This window comes from Castanea sativa, chromosome 10, assembly GCF_040712315.1.
Source record: "Castanea sativa cultivar Marrone di Chiusa Pesio chromosome 10, ASM4071231v1".
Taxonomy (NCBI): Eukaryota; Viridiplantae; Streptophyta; class Magnoliopsida; order Fagales; family Fagaceae; genus Castanea; species Castanea sativa.
In genome coordinates, this window is record NC_134022.1 from 36,693,449 (window position 1) to 36,711,076 (window position 17,628).

General features: G+C 39.4%; 1 pseudogene; it reads right to left on the bottom strand.

Annotated features, from left to right (window-relative positions):
* Positions 1–17,628, bottom strand: part of LOC142612465 (oligopeptide transporter 4-like) — a 40,265-nt pseudogene continuing 22,637 nt past the window's right edge.

Consider the following 17,628-nt stretch of genomic DNA (forward strand, 5'->3'; position numbering starts at 1 on the left):
TTAGGATGTAGGGCAGCCCTCAACTGATATACCCTTCATAGTGGGGCAAGTTGCTAGTTCACAGTGCTCAGGATTAACATTAGGGTTAGAACCCCACCAGTGCAAGTTCATTTTCTCCATGCCTAATGAGAAGTAAAGCAGAACGGCCATGAATGCAACTCCAGCATCCAAAGCTGCTAATAGGACATAGTTATACCTCTGCCACCAGTTCGTTCGATACCTGAACACAAAAAAGTTGAAGATTGTTCCAACCAAAATCCAGGAAGTATAGTTCAATGGTGTTGCTGGTGGCATATTCGCAGTTGCTCCTAGGAGTACTGGTAGATTAATGAGAGGAATCCAAGTTTGAGTTGGGAATGCCTTGTGCAAGAGCCATACTACAATTGGTCCTAACAATTCTCCGAGGAAGAACCAGTTAAGTGCTGAGTAGTTTCCTTGAGAGCCAAAAATGCGCTTAGGCCCTACTAAACCCCAGATAACAGAAGCATCAAAGAAGACTCGATCATTGGGACATGTCCAAGGACTATTTTGTGGAAGGAGATTTTGTTGGCATATGTTTTCAACAGTGTTCAAAACCCACCATGCTACACTAAGATTAACTGTTCTAGCTAAAATGGTTCCAATGAACTGGAAAAAAATGCAAAAGTAAGACCTCATAAGAGGGTAATAAATGTAATGATAAGAGCATAGAAAGAGTGATTTGTTTTTATTTTTCAGTATCAATTTCAAATAAGAATTATCTGCTTATACTGTTCCAAGTTTTTTTTTTTGGCTGAATATGTTCCAAGTTATCGAGTTCTAATGTCATATGCCTGCAAAAATTTATGCAGTTAATGGACCAATTTGATTATGATATAAGATTCTCATAATGATGGTCAAATTTCCTAAAATTAAAACGTTGAATTCTTGATCAGGCAATTTCTTAGACTGTTACATGCAATTTGTATATTAGATTTACTAAAATTCAGAACAATTTCTTATAGTAGCTGTGTACAATTTGAACACACCCACACACACATATGTATACATATATATTCCATGAAAATTGTTTTAAATTCCTACTGAGAGATTCTTTTTTGAATATAAGTTTGTTTTTGTAAAAGTTTGAGTATGCTTGTATTCGTGAGGTTTGTAAGTGTTATTTTATAAAGTTTGGTTTAGTGTGATTATAGTCCATATTGTTAATCATGGATTTTCAGTAATGTTGCCTGAATGCCTGGTATAGGCTTGAAGAATTGGAAATGCGATGTCAAATTGTATCGTCTTATGTGCATGTTCTAAATTTTTTTCCGTGTTAATGAGCTTCTGCTAACCCCAAATTTCAACCACTGGTACTGGAGTATGCCATCTATGACAACAATTTCTAAAGATATTAATGAATTATGCTAGTATAGGGAGAGAGAAGAGTGCACATGCCTGTACTAGGAACATTGATCTTGGAGGGATCTTCATGTAATGGCCCGGTGGGATTTTTGCCGTATTGGTTTCCCCCATTCGTAAACAAATCACCGCGTTATTTATTTTTCGCTGCATACTTTAGTTTTTTGGTGATTTGTTTGTGCTACCATGCGTTTGCATGTTAATTTGATTAATTAATAAACTTGGCTAATTAATCGATTAATCCATCACAAGGGGTCAATACGTTTTTGGCCTATCAAGTGGTATCAGAGCAGGCACACTCTGATTAGGGTTTATCTTTGTGTGTAATCCATTAACCCCTGTTTTTCATGGATAGAGGTCAGTCTCTTATTATACCTCCTTTGTTTGATGGTACTAACTATGCATACTAGAAAGTACGCATGAGAGCTTTCTTGCAGTCTCTAGATGAGAAGGTGTGGCAAGCTGTGGAGATAGGCTGGACCAAGCCTAAAGAAGCGTCGGCCGATTGGGATGAAGCCAAGATCAAGGCGGTAAACTTCAACAGCAGAGCATTGAATGCCTTATTCAGTGCGGTCACTAATGAGGAGTTCAAGAAGATATCCTCCACTGAAATTGCTAAGGAAGCATGGACCATCCTCCAGACAACCTATGAGGGAACAAAGGCTGTCAAAGATTCGAAGCTACAAAGGCTCACTACAAGCTTTGAAGAAATTAAGATGGAAGAGGATGAGTCATTTGATGAAATCTATGCCAAGCTCAAGGACATAGTGAACTCAGCTTTCAATCTTGGGGAAACCATTCCTGAACCCAAGATTGTGAGGAAGGTGCTTAGATCTTTACCCGAGAACTTCCATGCCAAGATCACGACAATAGAGGAATCAAAGGATATTGACAAGATTCCTCTGATTGAGCTGGTTGGTAATTTGCAAACCTATGAGCCAGGGTTGACAAGAATTGGCAAGTCGGGAAAAAGCAAAAGCATGGCACTAAAAGCCAAGAGTAGTGAGACAGATGAGTCATCAGACGATGAAGACTCTAAGATGAAGTCCTACATCACCAGGCAATTCAAGAAATTCATGAAAAATGCCAATGAAAAAGTCTTCGACAAGGACCGTAGGCAATCTATATCTTCTTAGTTTAAGAACCAAGATAAAGGGAAGAAGGATGCAAGGGATGGCGGTCAGTACACTGTTCCCACAAGACCCAAGTGCTTCGGATGTCAAGGTTTCGGTCACATGAAGTACAAGTGTCCCACATATCTCAAGAGTATTGGGAAGAGCAAGGCACTAGCTGCTACCTTGAGCAACATTGAGCCTAAGGATGATTCTGACAATAAAGATGACAGAATTTTAAATGCCTTCACTGCCACTATCAATCCTACTGAAGGGATTGTTGAAGATGTGGATGAAGAAGAGGAATTGGTGGAATTCAAGTTTGAAAAGATGGATGATCAAGATGATATCCATACAGCCTATGAGAAACTGTACAAGCTTTCTGAGAAGCATGAGAAACTCTATAGGCTAGCCACCAAGAAGCTCAGTGATGTGGAACTTAACAGTGAGGAACTTTCCACAAAGTTTGATGAAGCTAATCAAACCATTGGGGCATTAAGATTCGAGAAAAATTTCTTGGCTGAGAAGATCAAGAAGCTTGAAGCAGAGCTGTTTCAAGTTAGAGCTCAATTGGAGAGGGCGTCAAGTGCGAAGCTGGATGAGATGCTCAGCATTTAGAAATCTGCTTCTGATCGAACAGGATTGGGGTATGAATTCTCTTATTCTAATATTGCTTATGCTAGTACTACTATTTTTGTTCCTCCTACTAATAATATTAAAATTGAGAACAATGATGTTAAAACTGAATTAGCTAGTGAGTACTTAGACAATGGTAAATCTATCTTAGGAGCACCCCTTAAGCTTGAGAAGAAGGACACTAAAAACCCTAGGACTAAGAAGGCTAACTCTCAAAAGCCTAAACAGAAGAAGCAGCATCTCTGTTATCATTGTGGTATTGCCGGTCATACTCGACCAAATTGCTATAAGTGGTTAGCCATTCAACAGAGCAATGACATGATATTATCTGGGAACCAAAATCAGCTTCAAACCTCTCTTGCTCCTCTTGGAGATCTTCTCAAAGCCCTCATGTTCCTTTCGAACTTGAACGGTTTCAATCCTTCCCCCTCATCATCGGTTCAAGGATTTGCTAAGAGGAAAGGTTCTTCCAAGGTGTGGAAGGAAAAGGGTTCCAAGTGATTTATTCACTTTTTCTCTCTCTCCCCTTCTTGTGTTTGTTTTTGCATTACTTGTGTGTTTTGCTTTATTGTTTTGAGTCAGTCTAGTTTTTATGCTTTGTTTAAACATGTTTTTGTTTGTATGTTTTCAGTTTTTTTTTTAATTTTTGTTTTTCAAAAAAAAAATTGAAAAATCAGAAAAATACAAAAAAAATGTGTGTTTATGTACATCGGTTCCTGTGAACCTTAAAATGGCCATTGAAACAGAGTTTTCTAAACTTTATACCACTTGTAGCTTAGATGATCATTCTTATGCACAACTAAGCAAGTGAGCTTTGTAGCTCTTTGTTTGTGATGAGTAAGGTTAAGCGATTTCTTGAACTTAACACTTGTATCACTCTATTTGACAGGTTGAACTAGAAAATCCTAAGAGAAAGGCAGAAATAACCATCTCACCACTGTTACTTGTCAATCATGATATGACATCTGTATGCTTCGGCATAGCAAAAGTGCAATGTCAATGACATCTGTATGCTCCAGCATAGCAAAAGTGTAATGTCAAAAGCTTAACATAATTAGGTATCTATTTTCTCTCTTTCATATACCCATGCATGGTTTGCTTAATAAAAAGAAAATATGCAAAGAAAATAAAAGCAAAAAGATCAAAAATGCTTTAAATATGATTGCAAGCATTTTTTCTAGGAGATGTGGGAGTTATAGGATGTACCTCAAAGGTGATAGTCCCCATCAAACAATTATGATTGTGTGTGAGTTAAAGTGATTTTCTCATACCTCAAATCGTCATAACTTTGAAACACTTGTGCAATCTTGCGATGTTTTCACACACAACATGCAATATTCTTTGTTATTTTTGATACATGTGCAAGTACAATGTGATTTAGCTATCACTAGGTTTAGATGTGTTGATGAATGTTCACTAAATTGTCATGACTTGTTTTTGAAATATAAAATTGGTTAGACTTGTTTAGTGTGTGAGTGCGTGTTTTGAGATCCATGTGCTTAAGTTTGCTGTTGAGAGATGTTTTTGAGAGTCTTATATCTTGATTGGATCTTTGGTTGAGTTGCATGATTGATTGCATTCATGTTTGTGTTTTTCCCTTCTCGAAAAACTGTTTTGAAAGTTGGCTCGACAACTCCTCTATACCTAGTTGTCTGTCGAGCTTCTCAGCTTTTTCTTATCGCAATCTCGATAGCTTCTCGACACCATTTGGATCGATCGAGAAACTTTCTGTCCTCTCGATAGCTTCTCGACACCTAGTGGATCGATCGAGCTTCAATTCTCTTGTTTGTGTTTGGTTCTAGACACCTTCTCGATAGCTAGATCTGTCAACGTGTATTTCTCGACACCTACCTCAACAGATGTCTCGACACCTCTCGATACCTATATCTGTCTCATTTACTGAGGTACTATATAACTGTTCTGTGCGATCCGGTTCTCATTTCTCTCGATCTCTCTCTCGACAATTTTGTCTTTTCTCCTTCCCAAACACTCTCTTTCACTCAAAATCTTTTCTCAAGGTTTCTCAAAGCTTCTTCTTGTTTTTCTTCACTTGGTAAGCTTCTTTTTCATCATTCTACATGCATTTCATGTTTTTGAAACCTAGATTTTGGGGTTTTTGAAAATTTTGGGGTTTTTCAAAATTGATAAGTTTTTGTTGAAATTTTTGAGATGGGTTTTGTAGTTTTTATCTTAAAAACTCCATGCATTGCATCACATTCGCATTATTACAGTATTCTCATGCATTTAGATGTGTGAAATATATTTGTGTGCTAGTAGGATTGGATTGGGCTGAGCCCATGATGTTTTTCATAGTGCATGTCACATATTCATGCATTCCCCATGCATACGTCCTTTCTTTTCAATATACTTGTTATATTTGAACTGTTTTGGGACTTTTCTGATTGTTTCTGTCTCCCCCCCCCCTTTCTCTTTCTGTTGCGTTAGTAGTGTCTATGGCACCTAAACGTAAGTCTATTCTGACCCAGAACCCTCTTCGTTCTAGGGCCTCTTCATCTTTTGATTCCACTCATATCTCTGTTCGGTTTCGTGATGAAAAATCCCATCAGGATTTCTTGGAGAACTTCTCTAAACGAGGTGTTCATACTTAGGGGGAGAGCATGTATAAGGACATTTTTGTTAGGGGGAGTGTTGAGTGCTGAGGGATGTAGTGAGGATTACTTGTATCTTTTTCTTTTCTCTATTTTAGATGCATTTTTTTTCTTCTTGTACCTTAGGTCTTGTGACCATTTTTACATACATTGTGCTCATTTTGTTATATATATATATATATATATATATATATATATATATATATATGATGTTGTATGTTTCTTTCACCTATCTCTACATGTGATGTTTCTTTTCTTTCTTTATACACATGTTTCTTTATTTGTATGCAATCTATTATTTCTATTTCACACTAAGATACCTTGATGAGTTTTGTTTAAAGTGTTTCAGAAATACAGGTTGTCAAAGTCTACTTGTCATTAACTCTCTTCTTGCAAAGTTTTTCAAGAGTTTGTGATATGATAGATTTTATTGTATTCAACAAGTATATATGAGTTGAGTGATTTATGACTTCTCTCATATGTTCATTTGTTGATTGTGGTTTGTCACAGATTGCCAAAGGGGGAGATTGTTAGGACATATGTGTTTCACTTGTTTAGAACATATGTCATTCATTATTTATGTAATTGGCTAATCCTTTGTCGAAACACACTTTACTTGTAATTGGGTAGATTTAGGATGAGGTTAATGCTTCAAGAAACAAAGTTTTAAGATCAAGTGTTAAAGCCATGAAGTCTGTCCAAGAAACAAGTTGAGAAGTACTCTTCATTAAAGCTTGACAGCTGCATCTATCGAGCTTTAAGAAGCCGTTCTAGCCCCGAAGCTCGACAGCTGCTCGACAGCACCTCGACACCTGTAGCTGTTGAGATTTAAGAAAAACAGATTCCTAGTTCTGTTTTAATTTTAATCCGTGGATGTGTCTTTGGGTCTTCTTTTCTCCTAACCCTAGACATATAAAAGGATTATTTTAAGGGCCGTCAAAGGGTGGCAAGTTGCACAAGCATTGAGAATTCCTTGTTCATGCAAATTGTAACTTGAGACGAAGTTCTTGCCCTAGTTCATCTTTCTTATGAAGAAGTTATTGTGTCTTTTCACCATAGGGTTTTGTAACCAAGCATCTTCTTGATCTTCATTGTGTGGATGAATTGAAGAACTTTGCAGTCAACAAATCTTCTCTAGTTGGTGATTGAAGTCACGTACTGGGATCCGCGCAATTGGTTAGTCACGTACTTGGGAGCCGTGTATCAAAAGGAGAAACTGTCATTACAGAACAAGTCCAATTGGGTATTGGAGTAAGGGTTCAACTATAGGTTGGTAAGGTACTTGAGATTCCTTTACTTGTAACCGCTTGTTGTGATAATAGTGGAGTTTCGAGAGTGGTGACCTTAAATTCACCCGGTGGGGTTTTTGCCGTGTTGGTTTTCCCTATTCATAAACAAATCACCGTGTTATTTATTTTCCGCTGCATCCTTTAGTTTATTGGTGATTTGTTTGTGTTACCACGCGTTTGCATGTTAATTTGATTAATTAATAAACTTGGCTAATTAATCGATTAATCCATCATAAGGGGTCAATACATTTTTGGCCTATCACAAAGCCACATGGGAAAGTGTAGATGCAATAGTAGCAAAACCGAACCCGTAGGTGAGAGCAAATAGTGTGCTCAAATGGATCTTCCTTAGCTGCTTATACTGTGTAGTATCTAACTCAAACTTATCATTGACAATCAATGAAATATTATAATCCTGACCTTGAGCAGTAAACAAGTCAGTTGAATAAATGGGAAATGTTTTAGCATTGTATGCGTTCATCCCCCAATAGGCAATGGGAATCACAATATAGATATTCAATACAAAGCCTACGAAGACATTGACAATTGCAAAGAAGGGACTTATTAGAGGGCTAAATAGGAATGAAGCCACTGTTGTCCAATCCAAGGTCAAGGCTCCAACCGCAAGTCCATGCAAACCTGACCCAATTTGGTGAGCAATCATTGACTTCGGGAAGGCCCAGTAGACCCATGAGATGCTTTGTAAGGTTTGAAAGAGGTATCCAGGGAACAATTTCCAACAAAAGCTACAAACTAGTGCGATCACAAAAAAATTCACTCTTGATAGATTGGGCTTCTTGCCATCCTCTTTTATTTCTTTTTCATGCAATGTCCTACATTGATATCAGTAAATATAGCATTAGTTTATCTTTTGGTTATTGTAACAATTGTTATGGCTAAACTTGGATATTATAGTATAGGCTAAATGACACATTAATTAATTAATTAAAGGATGAATATGATAAATCTTAAATAACAATAAATGGGAACGAATTATAGTGGAAGGGGATGCAAAAATTTGCATCTACTCTCTAGTGCCTATGAGTTCAAAGGAAAGCAAGTGCACTAGTCCATCTCCACCTTAATAAAAAATAGTTTATAAGTTAGTAAGAGTTTTTTGAGTTGTAAATTTTGTTGGATTAGTAGAGCCTATAATGCTGGCTGGTAGTCCTAGAAGGTCTTTTTTTTTTTTTTTTTTTTTTTTTTTTTTTCTTTTTGGGTGTAATTAGTCCAACCTCCTTGTTGTTATTGCTGATATTTTTAGAGCCAATTGTTTTTTTTTTTTTTTGAGAAACCCTCTAGGAATAGGGAATATTATTTAGCATTCAGTCGAAGATCAAAGTTGTAAACATCAAAAGTGTCAGGAGGAACAGACTCCATCCAGACAGTGAAAGGACTAAAACTAGCTCTTCTAGCTAATTTGTGGCCCATACAATTACCTCACCTTTTAACATGACGAAAAGAAACAGAAGTAAAAAGAAAACTAAGAAAAATAATATCTTGCAAAATATGCCCAAACTTGGAGTGGAACATATTATCACCCTTGATCGAGTTGATAATGCCTAATTGTTCTTCTATTGTTCTTTAGTATTTCCGTTAATGAAAGTCCAGTTTATAGGAATAATAAAAATAATAATAACAATAAAGGTTTGCACCATCCGCCAAGGTTTATAGGAAACGATTGAGAGAGGCAAGTGACATCAAATTAGGTTAGTGAAGTTGTATGCTTGTATAAGCAATGCTTGGAGAAAAAAATTTTGAATTCCTAAATGAGTTTAATTTGAAGTTTCTTTTTCCATTGAAAAGAGAGAGAGAGAGAGAGAGAGAGAGAGAATTTTCACAACTTGTTAATGTGATATGTTATTATTGGAGCAACATCACTTTTAATTATATTTGTGATTTATGAAATTGAGATTGGTCCAAGTTACACCTCATGTAACTCCAATGAGTTACACATTTTTTAAACCATTGGATTTAAGTAGATCCAACGGTAAAAAAACCCTCATTAATGCTAATATTCTAATTCATCTCATTTATTATCTCTTATTTAATACATTCCATACTTAATTCTAAACCCAAAAAAATTTATAATACAACTATTGCTTTTAGTTGTTCTCTATCTCTATGTTTCTCTCTCTAGAGCACTCTCTCTTTTGTTGCATCTCATGCCCAAATGTTTATCATCATTAGCAGATTGTTATGAAAGTTAAAAAATAGATAAACATAGGGACACTCTACCAACAAAAACAAAAGTTAAAAACAGATATAAAAAACTCTGATTTTGAGGATAAATTTGATTTGTGAAAGGGCCATTACAATGACCAATGGCTTATTTCGAACTTTCTGCCTCAAAAACAAAAGGGTGAATTAGTTGATCTTCATAGCTACAACATTTAATGTTGTTGCAGCGGATCATGTCCAATTGTTTGTCATCATCAACACATAGTTTACAAATTAATTTACACAAACATAATAACGTAAGGAACTTAAATCTACAAACAAAAACAAAAGAGAAGGAGAAAGAAAGAATAAAAAAAAATCCAGAGAAGAGTGTTCTAGAGAGAGAAATGTAGAGATAGATAACAACTAAAAGCAATAGTTGTGTTATAATTTTTTTGGGTTTAGAAATAAGTATGAAATGTGTAAGGACACAATTCAAATTCCCAAACCACGACTGGGAGGAAATGGGCTTGAAAGGCCTTTTTTCACAATGAATTTGTAGAGGATGGGTTTGTAATCTAGATTTCAAGGATGGCTTAGACAATTACAAAAAGAACGGGCTTTGGGCCCAATGGAAGAAAACAAAGAATCGTTTGCAAAGAGTAAGACTGAGAATTCCTCCTCGGACTGTTTCCGAGGATAGTTTCTAATAGTATTTCTCAAGTTTGGATACAAATATTGATTATCATACACTTTTTCTTTCTCAAAAAGCCTCTCCCTTCTTCGTATGCCTTCCCTTCTATTTATATTCCTCCCCTTCTCTTCAACATCTTCCACTTTATGGTTGCAATCCTGATTTTCGGATACTTGTCCCATCCATTCTTCCCTAAAGCCCGCTGGGATTAGGGACCAAGTTCCAAGCTCTATGCTCAGGTCCCATCCTTCCCTCTATCAGTCAGCGTATCAATTACAGAGCTTTTAATGTATGGGCGGTGGTAGCAGCTTTACTTTAGACATTCCACCGCTCTTTTTATTGTCCTCCACGTATACTGTGTATCCTCGGCTTAATATTCCGAGGACAAATCTACTCCTCGGACGTTTTAGGACATTTAAATACTCCATGATCATTTGATGTTTTCGGATTTGGGTTTCTAGCCCAAAAGACTTCGTTGGGCCGCCCTTCGTAAATTGCTGGGCCCAATACCCCTACAATAGCCCCTCGAGATTCTTTATTTTTTCTTCACCTCGGGAGGAAAATAGGATCTCGACTTAAAAAGACCTTTTCACCCTGCAGAATCCTGGATTACTGCTGAGGGAAATAACTTCTGATCTACCCATCGCGTGTTCCCGATGCTTCGGTATGCGAAACGCCCCCGAATTAATTATTGGCGCTTCTATGTTCCCCACATTTCATTGATATGACACATATCCAACGGTCGAGAGCGATTCCTGTGTTGAGGCGGGAATTCGCCCGCTTCAAAACATCTTTTGACATATAAATACTAATTTTCTTCAAAATTCTTCACACTACAGAGACCTCATAACGTACCTGCCACACTTTCCACCTCCCCGTACTCTCTCTTTCTATCAAGTACCCTGTCCGAGGTGACGTGCTTTCTTCTTTCTTTAAAAGTAAGTTCTTCAATACTCTTTCCCCTCCTTATCAGCTTTTTGTTTCTCTTGTTTCTTCTCCTTCCCATCTTCTCTTTTTCACTGTATCTTTCATCCTCGGCGTAGTTAGTTTTCTTCACACCCCCCTTTTTTCAAAAAGAATGGGTAGATTTGTGTCCCTGGTGGATTCAAACGAAACAATAGAGCAGTTTAAGGTTAAGTACAAAATTCCCTCGGATGTATCCCTTAGGTACTGTAACGAGGAAGAGTATTATACAAAAAGAAAAACGGGGGAAGTTGTAATCCCGATGATTGCGTTCATCAAAGGGGGAATGAAAATCCCCATGGGAACCGTGACTAGGGATTATCTTAGGGCTTTTAGATTAGCTCCCACCCAGTGCGCCCCAAATGTCTTTAGGATCCTAGGTTCCATAGATGCCTTAAATGAGAAGATGAACCTAGGGCTCACTCACCACGACGTGAACTGGGTTTACAACCTCCATTACCTAAGCAAAAAAGACGAGTATTACCTAAAATCTAGATACCCAGAAGTTAGGCTAATTCAATGTCTGCCTGAATCAAATAAGGGCCTAAAAAACGACTTCCTGATCATATCAGGAAATTGGCACGACGGCCTCCCCTGTCTGACAAGGGAAGGGACTCCAGGTGAAGTTCCTTTTACATACTATTATCCTTTGTCTTTTTACTTATTCTTACCCTCTTTTACTTGGATAACTCTACAGATCTACACGCCGCGGACCGTCATCCCAATCTTGTTGACTTCGGACGGTTGGATAGGATCCTACAAGCTGAGGTTTTCGTGCACACTGACGGCCAACTCCGAGCAGCTCATCTGATCCTCGGCTACACTCCGATATCCAAAGCTTTTCAGGCGCCGAAGTGCGTGATCAAAGTCCACGATCCTTGTCTTCCTCGGATCAGCGTTTCCGTTGAAGGTTTCTTGCTACCAGAGGGGACTATCATTCCTCAAGGCACCTTGGTCACCCAACCAATCCAACCACCACAATTCGTTCCAGTTGGGATTCCCACAGTTCCTTTCTCCACAAAATTAACCTTTGGTGAAGCCGCGTCTTCCCACTCCACTGTAAAGGAAGAAGAAGAAGAAATAGTTGAGGTATCAGATTCCGAGGACGAGTTTGAGGTTTTTAATCAACCCTACTCTCCTGAAGATTCAACTTCCATCCTCGGCACCTCTACCCAAATCTCAAAGGCTACTACTGAAGAACTTGACAATATGGGCATTCAACGAAAGATTAAGCCCAGCCTAAAGGATGTCCTTGAGGGCGCTGACAAGGGCCCTAGAGTCCAAGAACCTCCAAAAGAGGTGCGCCCTCGGACTCAAGAAAAGGGTGCTGACAAAGGCCCTGAAGCTAGGCTTCCTTCTCCTCCCCCATCCTCCCAAACTCAACGCACCAACATAGCTGATCTCAAAAGAAAAAGGGATCAGCCGAAAGGAAAGGAAGTGGTGGAGGTAGGAAAGGGCTCTGTTTCCAAGGAGCCCGAGGTGGAAAAGGGTGGAAAGCAGGCCCGCACTATGCAGACTAGGTCGGAAAGAAGAACCGACCAGCAGGTGGCCGTGCGCGCCCCTGTATGGCTTCCTGACATGTCTATGGACGACGAGGTCATTACCGTGGATGCGTCCATTAGAAATTCTGATGAAGGGACAGCTACATGCGTCGCAGATGCATTGGAGCAGGCGCTGTTACTCCCTGAGGATATGCTTGAGCTTAGAAAGAAAAGGGACCACACCGTCTTCATGACTTTGAAGAAGGAGCTTGCAATGGTAAGTATTCTTTCTCTAAAACCTTGGCTTTTGTTTTTATTTCCTATATATATATATGTCTAAGTTTTATATGCTTTGTTCGTAGGCCGTTCAATCTGCCCATAGGGCAGAGGAGATTGCCATCAACTCCTACAAATCTCTGAGGGCCGTGGAAGCCAGGCGTGAAACCGCCCAAAAGATCTCGGACCTTCACAAGAAGAAACTGCAGGAGGTCACAGCAAAGTTGGCTAAGGCAGAGAGTGATAAGGCAGGCTTAGAGGCTGATCTGAAGACAACGACTAATCAAGCCGAGGATCAGCGCCTAAAGCTCCGTGAAGCCGACAATAACCTCTCAGCAGCACGAAGGCTCGTAGAGGATCTCAAGAAAGATCTGAACGAGTCTGAGAAGGCCAAAGAGGAAGCCATCAAGGGCAAAGAGGAAGCCATTGAGGAGAAGAAAAAGGCTGAGAAAGCAAAAGAAGAGGCCGAGATCTCAAGGGACCAAGCCGAACAAGACGGTTATGATATAGGCGTGAAGGAGGTCACCGAAACCTTCAAAGCTCAGGTTCCCGAGGTATGTAGGCACTACTGCCTCCAAGTGTGGAATGAGGCACTTTCCCAAGCTGGGGTTGATGCCTCTTCCACTCTTTGGAAAGCAGAGAGTGTCTACTATCCTCCCGCAATTCGCGCTTCTTCCATTCCTAAAGCTGCCCAAGAAGCTGCCCTGGGATCATTTGAGGATAAGGGGGGTGATTTGGTTGAAGATTCAACTCTTCCTGAAGATGCTCCTAAGCAAGTTGATTCAGTACAAGAAAAAGCGCTTGAAGACGTATAGCCCTCAAGTGACCTTCAGGAATCTTCGAAGGATGAGTTGGGTGATCAAGCTAATCCAATAACCTTGATAGATGATCCCAAAGGCAAAGGAATTGCCGTTGAGTCCTCGGTTCAGCTTCCATCTCCTAAAGACCTCAAAGGCCCTCTGAAGATCAAGCTGAAACAATGAATGCTTGCTGCCTTTCTCTTTTTTATTTTTATTTTATTTTATCTCTAAGTGTAATTTCTAAGTGTGATTGAAAAAGTACTTATTTGGAATTTAATATAAGCACGAATGTTGTTTTACTTGTTTAGATGATTCTTACTTTTTTGCTTTGTTTTGATCATATCATTCCATAAATACCATCTCTTTGTCCTTTACCAAAGTTATTAGCAACAACTTGAATTGAAATTGATACTCCAGGAAGGTTTAATTATGACGGGAACTGCATTAAGTGATGCATTTAAGTATTTGATTCTTCATTTTGGATCTCTAGTTGAACTATGTAAAAATAAGGCATATGGTCTTTTGACTTAGACATGCAAAGATCTGATGTTTTTGACAAAAAAGAAAAGAAGTATTAATTTTTCCCAAGTAAATGATCTGAGGATCCAGGCATACTAAGCTTCAGCTTGATACTTAGATAAATAGATTTGAAATGTTAATTTTCCCCAAGTAGATGATCCGAGGACCAGACGTAACTTAGGTTCTGTTTAACACTTAGTAAAGAATATCAATTTAGACGAGGTATGTGGTCCCAGGATCCAGGCATACCAAGCTTTAGCTTGATACTTAGACGAATAAATTTTAAATGTTAATTTTCCCAAAGTAGATGATCCGAGGACCAGACGTAACTTAGGTTCTGTTTAACACTTAGTAAAGAATATCAATTTAGACGAGGTATGTGGTCCGAGGATCTAGGCATACCAAGCTTCAGCTTGATACTTAGACGTATGAATTTAAAATGTTAATTTTCCCAAAGTAGATGATCCGAGGACCAGACGTAACTTAGATTCTGTTTAACACTTAGTAAAGAATATCAATTTAGACGAGGTATGTGGTCCGAGGATCCAGGCATACCAAGCTTCAGCTTGATACTGAGACGTATGAATTTAAAATGTTAATTTTCCCAAAGTAGATGATCCGAGGACCAGGCGTAACTTAGGTTCTGTTTAACACTTAGTAAAGAATATCAATTTAGACGAGGTATGTGGTCCGAGGATCCAGGCATACCAAGCTTCAGCTTGATACTTAGACGTATGAATTTAAAATGTTAATTTTCCCAAAGTAGATGATCCGAGGACCAGACGTAACTTAGGTTCTGTTTAACACTTAGTAAAGAATATCAATTTAGACGAGGTATGTGGTCCCAGGATCCAGGCATACCAAGCTTCAGCTTGATACTTAGACGTATGAATTTAAAATGTTAATTTTCCCAAAGTAGATGATCTGAGGATCAGACGTAACTTAGGTTCTGTTTAACACTTAGTAAAGAATATCAATTTAGACGAGGTATGTGGTCCGAGGATCCAGGCATACCAAGCTTCAGCTTGATACTTAGACATATGAATTTAAAATGTTAATTTTCCCAAAGTAGATGATCTGAGGACCAGACGTAACTTATGTTCTGTTTAACACTTAGTAAAGAATATCAATTTAGACGAGGTATGTGGTCCGAGGATCCAGGCATACCAAGCTTCAGCTTGATACTTAGACGAACGAAGATAATGAATATAATGTAGTTTATAACAAAAAATGGCCGAAGTGCCTTTTATTTAGTAATAGTACCTTCGTAGATTATTTACATTCCAGGGACGTTGTACAACACGTTCGTCCAAATCTTCCAGATTGTAGGCCCCTATTCCTGCGACCGAAGTAATACGATAAGGTCCTTCCCAGTTGGGCCCCAATTTTCCCCATGCAGGATTCTTCGTCGTACCCAAAACTTTCCTTAACACTAAGTCACCAGGTCCAAGAGGTCGAAGTTTCACATGAGAATCATATCCCTGCTTGAGCTTATGTTGATAATAAGCTAGTTGAACCATGGCGTTTTCTCATCGTTCCTCAACTAAGTCTAAGTTTCTCATTAATAGATCATCATTGCTATCTGAAATGAAGGAGCTTTTCTTCAGGGTTGGGAACCCAGTTTCTAATGGTATTACTGCCTCGGCTCCATAAGTCATGGCGAAAGGTGTCTCACCTGTGGATCTTCGTGGTGTAGTTCGATACGTCCACAAGACATGTGGCAGTTCTTCCACCCACCTCCCCTTGGCGTCACCCAACCTCTTTTTGAGTCCGCTCACTATTACTTTGTTGACAGCCTCGGCCTGCCCATTTCCTTGGGGATAAGCCGGAGTGGAATATCTATTCGTAATGCCCAGATCACAGTAGTATTTCTGAAAGGCTTTGCTATCAAATTGTAAACCGTTATCTGAAATGAGAGTATGAGGGATGCCGAACCTGGTAACGATATTCTTCCATACAAACTTTTTTGCCTCCATGTCTCTGATATTTGATAATGGCTCAGCTTCAACCCATTTGGTGAAATAATCTGTTCCCACGAGAAGCCACCGTCTGTTTCCTGTTGCTTTAGGGAAGGGTCCAACAATGTCCAAGCCCCATTGAGCAAAAGGCCATGGGCTAGAAAGAGGATTCAGGACTCCCCCTGGTTGATGTATATTTGGAGCGAACCTTTGACATTGGTCGCACTTCTTTGCATAATCTTGCGCTTCTCTCTGCATATTTGGCCACCAATAGCCTTGAGTAAGGGCTCTGTGAGCTAAAGACCTTCCCCCTGTGTGACTTCCACAAATCCCTTCGTGTAACTCTTCCAAAAGTAGCTCCGTTGCCTCGGGGTGTATACATAACAAATATGGTCCGAAAAATGAACGTTTGTACAATTTCTGGTCCTCGGATAACCAAAAACGAGTGGCTTTCCTGCGAACTTTATCTGCTTCAGCCTTTTCTCCAGGCAGGATGTCATTCTTGAGAAATGTTACTATTTGATCCATCCAACTAGGCCCAGTCCTAATTTGGAGCATTTGAGTGGAGTTACCGTCCGTCCCAGTGGGTTTCAACAGATCTTCAACAAGGATAATTCGTGGTAGACTTTGTGCCGAGGACGTTGCGAGCGTGGCTAATGAGTCGGCATGGGTATTGCCCTATCTGGATACATGTAATAGTAAAAAAGACTCAAATTTAGACTGCATATACCTGACATGGGTTAGGTATTCTCGCATTCTGGAATCCCTTGCTTCTAGTTTCCCTTCCACTTGGCCTACCACCAACAGTGAATCTGAGAACATTTGCACCGTCTTTCATCCCATTTTATGAACCATGTTCATCCTTGCGAGGACGGCCTCATACTCTGCTTCGTTGTTGGTGGCCGAGAATCCTAGTCTCAAAGATTTCTCAAAAGTAATTCCCTCTGGAGATATCAAGACTAGCCCTATACCCGATCCCCTCTGATTTGCTGCTCTATCAACATGGACTTTCCATAATGGAGGTCCTTCACACGAAATCATGCCTACTAATTTTTTACCCATGCCTTCTTGATAGTCTTCTAACGAAGGCTCAGCAAATTCCGCTACAAGGTCCGCGATGACCTATCCCTTTATAGAGGTGCGAGGCATATACTTGATATCGAAAGCTCCTAGGACAGTTCCCCATTTGGCAATTCTTCCCATATAATCTGCACTTCACAGAATTGATTTAAGAGGGAGTTGTGTAAGAACAACAACTGTATGAGACTGGAAGTAATGGGGAAGTCTTCGTGTAGCATGTACCACCGCCAAGATGGCTTTCTCCAGTGGCAAATAACTTAGCTCGGCCTCATGCAGAGATTTGCTTACATAATAAACCGGTCTCTGGATGTTATTGTCATCTCGGATAAGAACCAAACTAACTGCATGGTTAGCCACCGCAATATATGCAAACAGAATTTCATCAACTTCTGGTCGAGACATAACTGGCGGTCGCGAGAGATATTCTTTTAGCTGCTGGAAAGCCACTGCACACTCCTCGGTCCATTCAAAACCCTTCCATTTATTCAATAATTGAAAGAAAGGTCTGCATCTGTCCGCGGACCGAGATATAAATCGGTTGAGAGCAGCAGTCATACCTGTTAGTCTTTGCACTTCTTTAGGATTCTGAGGTGGGTGTAAGCTGTTTATTGCCTTAACCTGAGCAGGATTCACTTCAATCCCCCGGTGAGTCACCATATATCCTAGAAACT